General features: G+C 42.5%; 1 long non-coding RNA gene across 1 annotated transcript in view; it reads left to right on the forward strand.

Moving 5' to 3' along the window:
- Positions 1–14711, forward strand: part of LOC132228212 (uncharacterized) — a 48470-nt gene that overhangs the window by 20721 nt on the left and 13038 nt on the right. The window lies entirely within an intron of this gene.

Here is a 14711-nt window from a genome sequence, read left to right on the forward strand (position 1 = left end):
ACCCTACCCGGGGCGGCGCCCCAACCCCTGGATTGGCCCTGCTGTGTGCCCAACCCTGGGCAGCGCCCCAACTCCTGGATCAGCCCTGCCGTGTGCATGACTCGGGGCGGCACCCCAACTCCCGGATCGGCCCTGCCATGTGCGCGACCCGGGGAGGCGGGGCAGGCACCGAGGGATCGGGCCTGCCATCTGCAACCTGGGGAGTGGGCCTAAGCCAGCAGGTGGTTATCTCCCGAGAGGTCCCAGTCTGTGAGAGGGCACAAGTGTGGCTGAGGGACACCCCCACCTCCCCTCCCCTGCCAGTGCACAAATTTTTGTGCACCGGGCCTCTATTAAATCTATAAAGCACATAGATAAAGAATATAAATTTTAATAAGGAAAAAAGATAGGAAAGGGGGAAAAAAAGGGAAGAAAAAGAGGAAAAGAAAGAAAAAAAAAGTGAAGTGGTGTTTGTTTTTGCAATGTGTAGTCCCCCATGAGGTCTTCCTTTGGATCCTACCCTTCTGTTCTGCCTGTCATTCTTTCCTTCCTGTGGGGTACTTGCAGGCTAACCACTGTCAGGAACTGTCCTTTAGCTGTCAGCAATCTGCTTGAAGCTCCAACTAATCCACTGATCCACTGTTTGTGTCTGTCTCCACAGGACTTGGTTGGAATCAGGAGGGGCCAATTTGCCCTCCAAAGTAGATTTTTTAAGCAGACCAGGGCCCATGGTTGGGACAGCGAACTTCTCCCCACCCCTATCCTGCTCTGCCTGCCTTTGCCTGCTAGCCAGCTATCAATCTTAATCACTCAAAAGTTTGTTTCTAAAAGGGCTTTAGGTGAGAGAAGTGCTGTTTAGCTTTCAGGGTATGTATTGCATGTGTTTCCCTGTCCCAGAGCTACTCCTCTGTGAGTGGCCCAAAATATTACTCTGCCCTTGTTGGACAGTGATCCTTGTATGGAGACTGGTGGGGTTGGCTGGAAACTTGGGATTTTTATCATCAGCTCTCCCCTGTGGGGGAAACACCAGTCTGGTTCCCAGGATAGTGGGGTGGATGGCCCCTCCCCCAATCCAGTCACTGAAGTTCCTGAGACTCTTCAAACCCATAGGCGTGGCCTCTGCTTTTGTTTCCTCTGAAAAGCTCAAAATGCAGGGTGTAGCATGCAGGGTTCCATAGGCTGTATCACGTAGGGCGGGTTTTTTTCTTTTTCTGCCTTGTGGCTACTGGGAGCAGCTAGCTCCTCTCAGGAAAAACAACCCTTTCTATTTGGGGGCCTAAGACCAAATACTCCTGGCTGAGGCTTTTCCATGTCTCCCCACATGCTTCCCACACCAGCCTTTCCTTAGGCACCTCCTCTACGTCTCCCTCCCTGCACCAAAACCTTGGGTGAGTAGCTGCAACTGAAAACTCCTGTGCTCTAGGTTAAAAAAAACACACAAACCAAACTGTGGTTTTCTCTGCGACTAGCTCCAGTCTATCAGCACCAGGCTCTTCCATGGCCAGCAGCCCTGCCACCTTTCACCACTGGATGTTATTGGCCTTGGGTCTCGGCTCTGGTGCTCCAGGTTGTGGAGCCCAGCCTGGGTTCCAGGTTTCTACCCTCTGAGGGAACAGACCCTCCATTAGCCCAGTGCTCCCTCCTCACTCTCTGCCTGCAGCCCCTTGGTATCTCTTTGGCATATGTCTTTTTTTTTTTTCTGGATTGTTGACAATCTAGCTTGTTTCTGTGCCCTACTGATTATAGGATTTCTAGGATATGTTTGGACATCCTGGATGTCTTGCCTTGTAGCTTATTCTTGATTTCCAAAGACCACAGTTAAAATGGTAGTGTTATTTATATACATGCTGCCTAATTTATACAGTTTCTATAGCCATTTGATGAAACCCTGCATCTGTTACTTAGTCATGGTCCCAAGCCCCAAACAGGCACATATTTCTGTTAAAGCATTTGGTATATTTAAAAACATTGTATTTTCCCCACAGTTTGACATCCTCCTGGCTTGAGGATAACTTGTTTTTCTGTTCCTCAGCACCCTGCACATAACAGACATTCAATGAATAAGTGATTAAATAGATGGCACAAATGAAACCCTGTTGTGCCTATTTCCATCTGTGGCCACCAAACATATAGAAATATATTATGCCTTTTGTGTAATTTACATTCCAAGACGAAAACTTCATTTTAAATTGTTTTGCTGAAAAATTTGAACCTACTTGGAAAACTTCTGTAATTAGTTTTTGTGTGTTATGTGCCCAGGCCTCTTGAACTTACATTAAGATTTAATGTATTCAAATATTTCTTTTACAGAATAAACAAATTATTATAATAGAGCTATTCTCTAGCCAACTAACCATTCTATGTATGAACTCTTCCCTGGCAGCTGCTGACATTTGTCTAAGTACATTGACTATATTAGTCTTTTTAGGCTCCAGCTTTGTTCACTTCTTCATCACCAGCTGTAGAGAAAGTCCTTGGCTGGGATGTATTTTCAGCCATGTGGTTTTTAAACCAATCCCCAAATAAGGGATTGCTTCTAAAGCTGTAAGATCTATGCTATTTTTAAGTGTAGCTGAGAAAAACAGAATAGAAACAACTTCAGGGTTTTCTTAATTCACTTAGTACTCTTTTCCTATAGGAGGGACAAAAGTTATATGGCAGAAAAACTGTTCTCAAGGGGCTTTACTTTCACTGAAAAGACCTATACTGAATTTCAAAATGATGCAAGATGACATTTGAGTGTACTGTACAGAAGAGGAAGAGTGCGGTGGCCTGGGGCATTCCGAAAGGAATCTAAGGCAGAAAGGAGACATGATCTGGGACTTGGAAAGTGGAAAAGGTTTAGCTAGGTAGAGTCCTCCAAAATTGGGGGAACAATAAGGTTGAAAGTGTGGGCAAGAACTAGATATGGTGTGTGTTTACATGGCTTGGAGCAGAAGGGTTGCTTTAGGGCTGGTCTTGAGTTGGCTTGAGGGCCACAAGGGGGCATGCAACAATTTCCACTAGTCTATGGAACAGCTGTCAGCCCTCCTGACCCACTTTTGTGCCTGATCTCTGTGTCTCAGACATACTCTACCATAGTGATTGTCTTTGACTATCCAGATTCTATCCTGGTCTTTCTGTCCCATGTGCTTCTCTAAATTATATCCCTACTATTTATAACCAAAACTATGATTTTCTCTGGTTGCTGATCTTGAAAAAAGAGGTCAACTAGCTTTTCTTATTGAAGACATTACTCTATTGTATTTCCATTTAAAAAAACAAACTTATTAGCTCAAATGCATCTTTGATCTTAGCATGTGTGGAGAAGATAAACAAAAATTGCTAATCTGATTTTGCCAGATAGTTCACTGTTGTATTATGGAATGTGTATTAAGATTGGTTATCTTAGGTAGAAGAGAAGAAATATGGAGGATCTCTAAAGATAAATTAAGAAGGTTGGATTCAATTCTGTAGTAATGAAGTAAACAACATAAAAATGGACATTATTAAAGGATCAATGCTTGGAATAGACAAAGGTTAAACTGTATTTATCTTAGATAATTGTGTAGAGGAGGCTGTGAATCACTCTCACAGGCCTAGGTGAGTAAAAAGAATTGCTAATTATGTCTTTACTAGTGGCCCAGGGCACAAATTCGTGCACATTGAAAGGAAATTAATTAGAAGAAATATTTTAATATCACTATTTGCCCTTTCTCTATATTATAAGTGTCAACCAAATTCATGATTGATAATGACAGATCAAAACACATGCATATGATTGGTGCCAGCGAGAGTTTTATATGTATTGTGCATGTACAAGTCAACTTAGCCTTTTATATATATAGAATAAACTTGCTTAATTAGACCTGCTTTCTCATGTAGCTAAACTTTTTCCAGCCCAGTGAGGCACCCCAACTTCTCTTTCAGGTAATTGTCAGCAACACAGCAGTGAATATTAACATGAAGCAGATTATTATTGTAGATCACGTAGGAAGAACAAAGGATAAAATATTTAACTGTAGCAGTGTTTGACTATATTCTGCACAGTGAGAAAACTTGAAGTCATTTTCAAGGTCCACCATTTCTTACTTCTTTTCAGTTGGGTCAAGTTTCTAATCTTTCTAAATCTCCGTTTTCTGGCTAATGAAAATAAGATTCCACGAGTCTCCTATCTATCTACTCCAGGACTTCTGTGAGGATCAGATGAGATGAGGCACGTGAAAACGTTTCACAGACATTTGGTTAAAGTGTGAAATGTTTGCACCTGGCTATAAAGCAAGTAGTGTTCGTGGGCTGAAGAAATGCAAGGAGGCTAGGGAGAGGAAGCTAGGCATGCTATGTGATGTCATTACCCAGCGCCCACAGTGACTGTTCCCGGTCTGGGCTGGGCTGTGGGCTGCATTTTGCACCATGGGGTCTCAGCAGCATCAGCTGTGATTTGGTGGGGTGTCGCTCCGGGGTGGTGGCAGGGCCTATGTCCCACTTGGGGGAAGCCAAGTGTTGCTTTGTGGGTGCCAGGTCCGTGGTGCCGTTTCTCTGTGCGCGTCATGGCAGCTCCTGCACTGAGCGTCTGCCCCCTGGTGGTCAGTGCGCATCATAGCGACTGGTCTGATGGTTGGACACTTAGCATATTAGCCTTTTATATATAGATATAGTTATAGATATAGATAGATATAGATATATAGATATAGATATGTATAGATATGTGTGCAGTTTGGGGCCATGGCTAAAAATATCTTGGTATCATGTGATACTAGGATGTATAGAAATAGGCAAAGTTTAAATCTTACGATGGTGAAAAAGCAGTGCCAAGAGTTGCCTTTTAGGTGTCTTTCAGACCCTTCTTTGCTTCTCATCCCCTCCCCATCACCCCAGTCTTCTTTTTCATTGCCGCAGGTTTTGATGACTACAGTTGCCTCTTAACACAGACTGGCTGTTGATTCTCATCTTTTTCTCCTCTGAGGCATCCCATAGATCTATGCCAGATCAATCTTCCTAAAACATTTCTCTCACCATACTTCCATTAGCTGTGTGATGTAACCTTCCTAATCCTCTGTTTCCTTGTTGGAAAATGAGTGGATTGGTTTCAGTTTATTTTTTCAGTTTTAAAATTCTCATTTTGTGCCACTCCAAAGTATCTGTTTTTCTTCTTTTTTTTTTTTTTTTCCATTTAGCATTCTGTATCGAGTGTCAAATACATGCCAAACATAGTGGACACCTTAGAGATGTAAAGATAAGACACAACCCCCTCCCCTAGTGGTCCCTGTCATGCTGGAGTCTCCACAGGTTGGATTATGGTCCCTCTGCTTAAAATTTAAAGCATGTTTATAAATACTCCCGTTTATGTGTGTTTATTTTTAAAATCTACATGTTTACAACTAAATGTTAAAGTTTTAATGATGAGATAAAGATGAAATAATGTTTATACAATTTTTAATTTTATTATTAAAAGTGCAACGAATGTTTTGCTCTCAAAATGTTGTTTTAGTGAGAACAATCTATTAAATTGACTTGGTTAATGTGGACAATCTTCATTTAAGGTCTATGAGATAGAGAAACATGTCTCTGGCATTTGTTTGGTTAATTTACTTATTTTTTCGAGTACTTGGGATTTTTCTTTTTTTCATCTTCTTTTTTTTAATCCTCACTTGATGATTTTAGAGAGAGAGGAAGGAGGTGATAGAGACACACACAGACAGAGACATCAATATGAGAAACATCAATTAGTTGCCTCCCATACGTGCCCCAACTGGGGATTAAATCCAAAACCTAACCAGGAATTAAACCCTCAACCTCTCAAACCCTTATCAGATGGCACGATGCTCCAACCAACTGAACCACCCGGCCAGACCTCTTTCTTTTTAATATTACTTTGTATTGGTTTCAGGTGTATAGCATATAAGTTAGACAACCATATACTTCGCCAAGTATTCCCTTAATATTTCTAGTACCTAACTAGCATCATACATAGTTATTGCAATATTATTGACTGTATTCCCTATGCTGTACTTGCATCCTTGTGACTGTTTTGTAACTGCCCATTTATACTTCTTAATCCCTTCACCTCTTTACCAGTTGTTCAGTTTAGATGTTAGTTTTTTAAAAATAGAGTTTTTATTGATTTCAGAGAGGAAGGGAGAGGGAGAGAGAGAAACATCAATGATGAGAGAGAATCATTGATTGGCTACCTCCTGTATGCCCCCTACTGGGGATTGAGCCCACAACTTGAGCATGTGCCCTGGCATGGAATTGAACCGTGACCTCCTGGTTCATAGGCTCATGCTCAACTACTGAGCCACACCAGCTGGACTAGACATTAATTTTTAATGCCTGTCAAAGCTCAGAAAGAACAGTCAAACCTCGGTTCTCAAACATTTCCTATCTCAAACAATTTGATTTTCCACTTAGTTGTTCACAGAAAAAATGTCTTGATTGTTGATCAAACTTCAGTTTTCGATCTGACAACCCTTTCATGCTGATACTTCAGCATGACAAAAAGTGTCTCTTAGTTCACAAAAGAGAGAATGCTTTTGTTGCTGGAAAAATCAATGATTAGCACAATTTTAAAGCATAAAGAGGCCATCAAGGGTGCTATGTTGCTAAGGGTGTGAAAGTGCTCATAAAACAACAATCACAGGCAATTGAATAGGTAGAGGAACTGTTGTTGATTGGATAAAGGAAAGGCAGTTAGCAGGTGATAGCATTTCTGAGGCAGTGATATATGAAAAATTTATTTAAGTCTAGTAGGGGGTGGTTCGATCAGTTTAAGGAAAGAAGTGTTTATTTATAAATTAAACAGTACATTAGACATGTACTATGTATAAGAAAGGTTATATCACCTATAAGGATTTAATCTCCAACATTTACAGGGAACTCATGAAACTTAACAATAAGAAGATAAACTGTGCTGGGAAGGGGACAGGTGTGCTTGCAAGGCCAGCAGGGAGCAGGTCGTCCACACACCTGTCCACACTACTGCCAGCCAGAGGCTTAGGGACCTAGATAGACACTTTTCGAAAGAGGACATACAGAAGGCCGAAAGACATATGAAAACATGCTCAAAGTCACTAATTATACGAGAGTTGCAAATCAAAACGACAATGCGGTATCATCTCACACCTGTCAGAATGGCTATCATCAACAAATCAACAAACAACAAGTGTTGGAGAGGATGTGGAGAAAAAGGAACTCTTCTGCACTGCTGGTGGGAATGCAGACTGGTGCAGCCACTGTGGAGAACAGTATGGAGTTTCCTCTAAAAACTAAAAATGGAACTCCCATTTGACCCAGTGATCCCACTTCTAGGAATATATCCCAAGAAACCAGAGACACCAATCAGAAAGAATATATGCATCCCTATGTTCATAGCAGCACAATTCACCATAGCTAAGATCTGGAAACAGCCTAAGTGCCCATTAGCAGTTGAGTGGATTAGAAAACTGTGGTACATCTACACAATGGAATACAATGCTGTGGTAAAAAAGAAGGAAATCTTGCCTTTTGCAACAGCATGGATGGAACTGGAGAGCATTATGCTAAGTGAAAGAAGCCAGTCAGAGAAAGATAAATACCACATGATCTCACTCATTTGTGGATTATAGAGAACGACATAGACTGATGAACAGGGACAGATCCAAAGACAGAGAAACAGTGATCAGACTAACACTCCCCAGTGGGAAAGTAGGGGAGGGAGGGGGTAAGGGGAATAGATCAACCAAAGGACTTGTATGCATGCATATAAGCCAAACCAATGGACATGGGCAACAAGGGGATGAGAACATGAGTGGGGGGTGGGGGTAGAGGTTAATGGGGGGGGGGATAAGGACACATTTGTAATACCTTAACTAATAAGGAATTAAAGAAAAAGAAAGGTTAAAACAGGGAATCATTGAGGGGTCTGGAACAGATTAATTCAATTTACGTTATTTCTAATGGGAAAAAATGATTCAGTTTTCAAACACATTGCGTCTTGAACAGCCTTCCAGAATGAATTAAGTTTGAGAAACGAGGTTCCACTATATCTTACAAAAATATATTAATTCATATGGAAGGAGTATATTTTAACCCAAGTAATGAAATTATGATACACATGTCTTTTCAAGCTTTTTATTATGAAACTAGAGGCCCAGTGCACAAAAATTTGTGTACTCGGAGGGGTCCCTCAGCCCGGCCTGTGCCCTCTCGCAGTCTGGGACCCCTCGAGGGGTGACCACCTGCTGGCTTAGGCCCACTCCCTGGGGGACTGGGCCTAAGCTGGCAGTCAGACATCCCTCTGGCAGCATGGGAGCCTTCGGGGGATGCCCACTTGCCAGCAGGGAGCAGGCCTAAGCTGCAGTTGGACATCCTTAGTGCTGCTGAGGAGGCGGGAGAGGCTCCCATCACCACTGCTGTACTGGCAGCTGGCAGCCTGGCTTGTGGCTGAGCAGAGCTCCCCCTGTGGGAGCGTATTGACCACCAGCGGGGACCCTCACCCCATGAGGGTGTGGTCAGTGTGGGTGAGTGGCTGATGGCTGTTTGCAGGCTTGCCACACCCCCTTCAGGGTGGGGGTCCCCGCTGGGGTGCCTGGCCATCCTGGGTGAGGGGCTGATGGCTGTTTTCAGGCTGGCCACAGCCCCTTCAGGGTGGGGGGGTCCTGCTGGGGTGCCTTGCCATCCTGGGTGAGGGGCTGAGGGATGTTTTCAGGCTGGCTAAGCCCCCCAGCGGGGACCCTCACTCCGTGAGGATGTGGCTAGCCTGGGTGAAGGGCTGATGGCTGTTTTCAGGCTGGCAAAGCCCCCCAGCGGGGACCCTCACCCCATGAGGGTGTGGCCATTCTGAGTGAGGGGCTGATGGCTGTTTGCAGGCTGACCACAGCTCCCAGCCACCCAAGCTCCCAGTGGAGGCTGGCTGAAAGCAGGTATCTGGGATTTATTTGTCTTCTATAATTGAAACTTTGTTGCTATGAGCGGAGGCCACAGCCGGCTCAGGGCCGGGAGACTTGGCTTCCTCCATCGCTGGGGCAACCAAGCCTCCTGCTTGCTCCAGCTCCGTGGCTGCCGGCCGCCATCTTGGTTGGGTTAATTTGCATATAGTCACTCTGATGGGCTGGTGGGCGTGGCTTGGGGGTGTATCAAATGTACGGTCGATTAGCATCTTTGTCTTTTATTAGTGTAGATGTGATAATAAAAACCTAAGATATAGGCAAAATTCAAGAGAATAAAATGATGAATCTTTATGTACCTCTAACCTGACTTCAACAATTACTAACTCATGACCCAACTTGTTTCATCAATAGTTCTCCAAGCCTCCCAACTTCCCAACTAGATTAGTAATTCTCAAACCCATATAATTTTATTCCATGTATTTTGTTCATTATGTGTTTTTAAAAGATGCAGACACATATGAAAACCCACATACCAAAACCACATTTGGGCTTTATATTTCTTAATGTTTATAATCCAGTGTATACACAAACTGTACTGAAGCAAAATAGTTGCAAAGATTGCATGAAATGCTGGATTGTTAGGTGGACAACAGCATGGTAATGGGAAGGAGAATAAAAATGTCTTATTGTACCATGTTTTGTAACACTGCTGAATTACAGGAGAGTGGATTGTGTTGCCATGAAGTGTACTTGGAAATGAATGAGAGTACAGAGTTTGAGGTTGCAAACAAGGTATTCTCTGAAAGCACATTTATGGAACAGATTGTGCATTTTCGGAAAATTTGATTATTTTCAAGTCAGTTGTAATGTCTTCAAAGTTATGCATATCCCAGCAAGAAAGAAAATTAACACTTTTCTTTCATTTCCCCCTTTTCAACTGCAAGTCATACATCTTGAGCAAATAAAAGATGACAACTAGAGAAGAGTTAAGACAGATGGCACATCCCAAGGGGAAGAAGGGGACATGAACTAAAAATCTAAAGAAATGTTCCTTGATGCCAGGATTTCAGCAGAAACTTCCAAGTCCATGATGCATATTTATATGCATTAAGACATCCACAATATCATAGCCTGTCTTAAGTTGTACAAAAGACTAAGTCACTAAGTTGGTGCAAAAGCTTTGCTGTTTTTATTGTTTCTTAAAAAACAAAATAAAAATGTTCAATTTCATTATGCTGTTTCCCCAAGAATTGGTCTGTCAGTTACCTGTCTTTAGCCTACCATGCTATGGGAACACATGGTAGCTGTACCACTGGCCTGAGGTGGTTTGTCCAGTGGGGACCAGCAGGGCCAGAGAGGCTGGTCATCTGGCAGCAGAATCTCAGCTTCCTTTGGGAGCTTCTTTCTCCAACTGATTGGGTTGCCCCGAATTTGTTTTGTGCTTCAGGAATTCAGAAAAATACACCAGGATTGTCGCCATTCAAACACTCTCCCAGAGATAAGGATGATCGTAAGGTGTTGAGACATGTGGGAGACATGGGGAGGACAGTGGGGGCTAGGTGTGATAGGAGACCCTCCAGTAACTCACAGGGTAGACAGAACTTTAGCCTGAATACAAGCGGACTGATGAGCGGGATGCTGGCCACCTGCTACCTGCTTGGCTCTCAGGTAAGTGATGCAGGTGGCCTTGAAGGATTCAGTCTGGCTCACTATGTCTTCCTGACCGTGATCACAGTGACCTTTTCCAGTGTGAGACCTTCAGTTGCCACTTTTGGGTTTTGGGGGTGGGGCTTCAGGTGTTTGTTGCTGGACACAAAAGGAACTGTGCCAGAGCTGTGTGGCTTTGGAGAGCCAGTTCCCGCCATACTGTAGGGGACTTCTTCAGAGATTGAGCAATACAACGGAATCTGAGTCACATACAGAATGGCATCTTATATGGGGATGGGCTTCAGTATGGGAGAGTTGGTATGTGGAAGAGCAGGCAAGGTGTAGTGATGGGGCTTCTAGGCTGGAAGGGTAAAGGGATGACTACGGAAGATCTGTCTTTAAGGAGATAGCTGCCAGCACGATAGCAGGTCTGCCTGTTACACCCAGACCCTCTGAACTTGGACACCAGGACTAAGTGGCCTATTTGTGCTTATATTATTTGTGATTATATTTTGGAGGCCCTGATGGCCTTCTGGGGAGTCACACATTTTGCAGGTATGGGCTGGCTGGGTGGGCGAGGAGGAGCCATGTCCAGACCAGCAGGTGGAGTGAATTGAAGCAATAGGAGAAAACAGTATGAGCACTGAGTCTGGGTGTGGAATGTTAGAGGCCAACATCTTTGTACTGTTTGGTGAAGATGGAGCTTCCTGCCAGTTTCTTCCCTGGCTGCTGGCCAGTGGTGTTTCCAAAATCCATTGGTCGCTCTCAGCTTGCTCACACACAGCTGTTCCATGAATGAACTGTGATTCCAGATCCAGGGCATGGGTTGTGGTGAAGGTAGTAGGTAGCTTGCATGACTGTGGCCCAAAGTAATATTTATATTATAGTTCCATCCACCAGTTAGGGGAAGTCTGTTTGTATTGGGAGTTTGGCTCCAGAAATCATCAACTTCCTTGATGTCATTCACTTGTTTTTTCAAGTAATTGTGTTCAAAATGCACCAAAAATGTTAAAAAATTTTCAAATGGGTTAGACATTTTAGGGTTCAGGTTTTGTATGTATGCAGATATGAGGTTTTCTAAGTAACACATCATTTTTGGGCAACAAACCATATAATTATGCAAATACAGTTGACCCTTGAACAATGTAGGGGTTTGGAGTGCCGTTGTCCCTCTCAGTAGAAAATGTGTATATTACTATAGCTGGCCCTCTGCATCCACAGATCTAAAATGCAGTTCACTCTTGAACAATTTGAACTGTGTGGACCCATTCAATTCAAACCTATGTTGTTCAACGGTCAGCTATGCCTCCAAATATTGGTTTTTAAAATGTACTTTTTTAGTCGAGAAAAACTTAAATCCGCCCTGGCCAGTGTGGCACATTGGTAAGAGTGTTAGCCTGTGCATGGATTCCCAATCAAGGGCATGTACCTGGGTTGTAGGTTTGAACCCAGGCCCTGGTTGGAGTGCATGCTGGAGGCAACCGAACGATGTGTCTTTCTCACATTGATATTTCTCTCTCTTTCTCCCTTTCTCTCTCTCCCTCCCTCCCTTCCACTCTCTCTCAAAATCAGTGGAAGCCCTGACCAGTTTGGCTCAGTGGATGGGGCGTCGGCCTGTTAACTGAAAGGTCCCGGGTTCGGTTCTGGTCAAGGACACATACCTCAGTTGCAGGCTCGATTCCTGGCCCTGGTTGGGGCACATGCGGGAGGCACCAGTTGATGTGTTTCTCTCACATCAGTGTTTCTCTCTCTCCATCTCACCCCTTCCCTTCCACTCTCTCTCTGAAATGGAAAGATCTCTTTTGGCGAGAATTAACCAAAAATAAAAATAAATATATATCCTCGGGTAAGGATTAACAAAAAAAATGAACAATTATGTTTGCCTTTAAGAGACAGATTAATACATTTTGAAATTAAGTATATTACTAACAACTACTTGTAGAAATGGGCAACAAATATGGAACACCTATCATTTTGTAAAAGAAAGGTGTGCAACTCACCTTTCCATGTGACAGTTGCTTAGATTGCTTAGCCACTAGTTTACTAGCTAACTGTTTTGAGGCCTAGGAGTTTCATGGTCACATTCTATGTCACTTTTGAGTATTGTAAAGATTTCACAACATATCAGACAGCTTATGAAATTAAGCACTGGTGGTTGAACACTATTGACACTTTGGGCTAGATAACTCTTCGTGGTGGGGGGCTATCTTGTGTTCTGTAGGGTGTTTAGCAGCATTCCTGGCTGCCACCCACTAGATGCCAGTATCACTCACCCCTTGCCCCTCAGGTGTGAAAAGTAAAAATGTCTCTAGACATTACCAGATGCCCTCTAGGTGGGAAATCTCCCCCAGTTGAGAACTACTCCTCTGAAATGTCAGATCCAGGAGGGCAGTGATTTTTGTATGTTTTGTGTAGTTTTATCTCCCTGATGCCTAGAACAATGCCTAGCACAATAATAGGCATTCAGTAACTATTTTGTTTCCTTAAAAAATTTGTTTAAAATTCTTTATTTTTGAAAGTATTACATATTACCTCCTTTCCCCCCATTAACCTCTCCCAGCCTGACTCCGTGCCCCAGCCCAGGCCTACACCTCCCTATTGTTTGTGTCCATTGGTTATGCTTATGTACATACTAGTACTTTGGTTGATCTCTTACCCTGCTTCCCCTGTACCATGTCTTTCTCTGAGGTGTGATGGTTTGTTCAATGCTTCTGTTTCTGGGTCTGTTTTTGTTCATCAGTTTATGTTGTTCACTATATACTACAAATGAGTGAGATCACGTGATATTTATCTTTCTCTGACCGGCTAATTTCGCTTAGCATAAAGCTTTCCAGGTCCATCCATGCTATTGCAAATGGTAAGAGTTCTTTCTTTTTTTACAGCAGCATAGTATTCCATTGTGTAGATGCACGACAATTTTCTAATCCATTCATCTGTTGAATTAAACTGTTTCCAAATCTTAGCTATTGTAAATTGCACTATTGTGAACATAGGGGTGCATATATTCTTTTTGATTGGTGTTTCTGATTTCTTCGGATATATTCCTAGAAGTGGGATTCCTGGGTCAAATGGGAGTTCCATTTTTAATTTTTTTAGGAAACTCCATACTGTTTTCCATAGTGGCTGCACCAGTCTGCATACCCAACAGCAGTGTACGAGGGTTCCCTTTTCTCTACATCCTCGCCAGCACTTGTCGTTTGTTGATTTTTTTGTTGGTAGCCATTCTGACAAGTGTGAAATGATACCTCATTGTCATTTTGATTTGCATTTCTTGGATGATTAGTGACTTTCAGTATGTTTTCATATGTCTCCTGGCCTTCTGTATGTCCACTTTTCAAAAGTGTCTATTTAGGTCCTTCCCCCACTTTTTTGATTGGATTGTTTATCTTCTTTTGTTAAGGTATAGGAGTTTCCTATAAATTTTGGCGGTTAGACCTTTATCGGATATAACACTGGTAAATATGTTCTCCCATGCAGTGGGCTTTCTTATTGTTTTGTTGATTTTTTTTTTCTGTGCAGGAGCTTTTTATTTTGATGTAGTCCCATTTTTTAAATTTTCTCCTTAGTTTCCATTGTCCTAGCTATTACTACAACATATGTCTGATATTTAGCTGCCTGTGGATTCTTCTAAGATTTTGATGGTTCCCATCTTACGTTTATGTCCTTTATCCATTTTGAGTTTAGACTTATGTATGGTGTTAGTTGGTGGTCTAGTTTCATTTTTTTGCATGTGTATGTCCAATTTTCCCAATAACATTTATTGACAAGACTGTCTTGACTCTATTGTATGCTCTTGCTTCCTTTGTCAAATATTAATTGAGCATAATGGCTTGGGTCGATTTCTGTTCCATTGATCTGTATGTCTGTTTTTGTCCTAGTACAAGGCTGTTTTGAGAACAGTGGCTTTGCAATATAGCTTGATATTTGGTAATGTGATCCTTCCAACTTTGTTCTTCTTTCTCAGGATGGCTGTGGCTATTCGGGGTCTTTTTTTATTCCATATAAATTTTTGGAGAGTGTGTTCTAAGTATGTGAAATATGCCTTTGGTATTTTAATGGGGATTGCATTGAATCTATAGATTGCTTTGGGTAGTATGGACATTTTAATGATGTTGATTCCACCAGTCCATGTACACAGTATATTCTTCCACTTGTTTAATCTCTATCTCTTTTTTCAATGTCCTGTAGTTTTCTGAGTACAGGTCTTTTACCACCTTAGTTAAGTTTATTCCTATGTAT

Source organism: Myotis daubentonii, chromosome 2 (assembly GCF_963259705.1).
Source record: "Myotis daubentonii chromosome 2, mMyoDau2.1, whole genome shotgun sequence".
NCBI classification, from domain to species: domain Eukaryota; kingdom Metazoa; phylum Chordata; class Mammalia; order Chiroptera; family Vespertilionidae; genus Myotis; species Myotis daubentonii.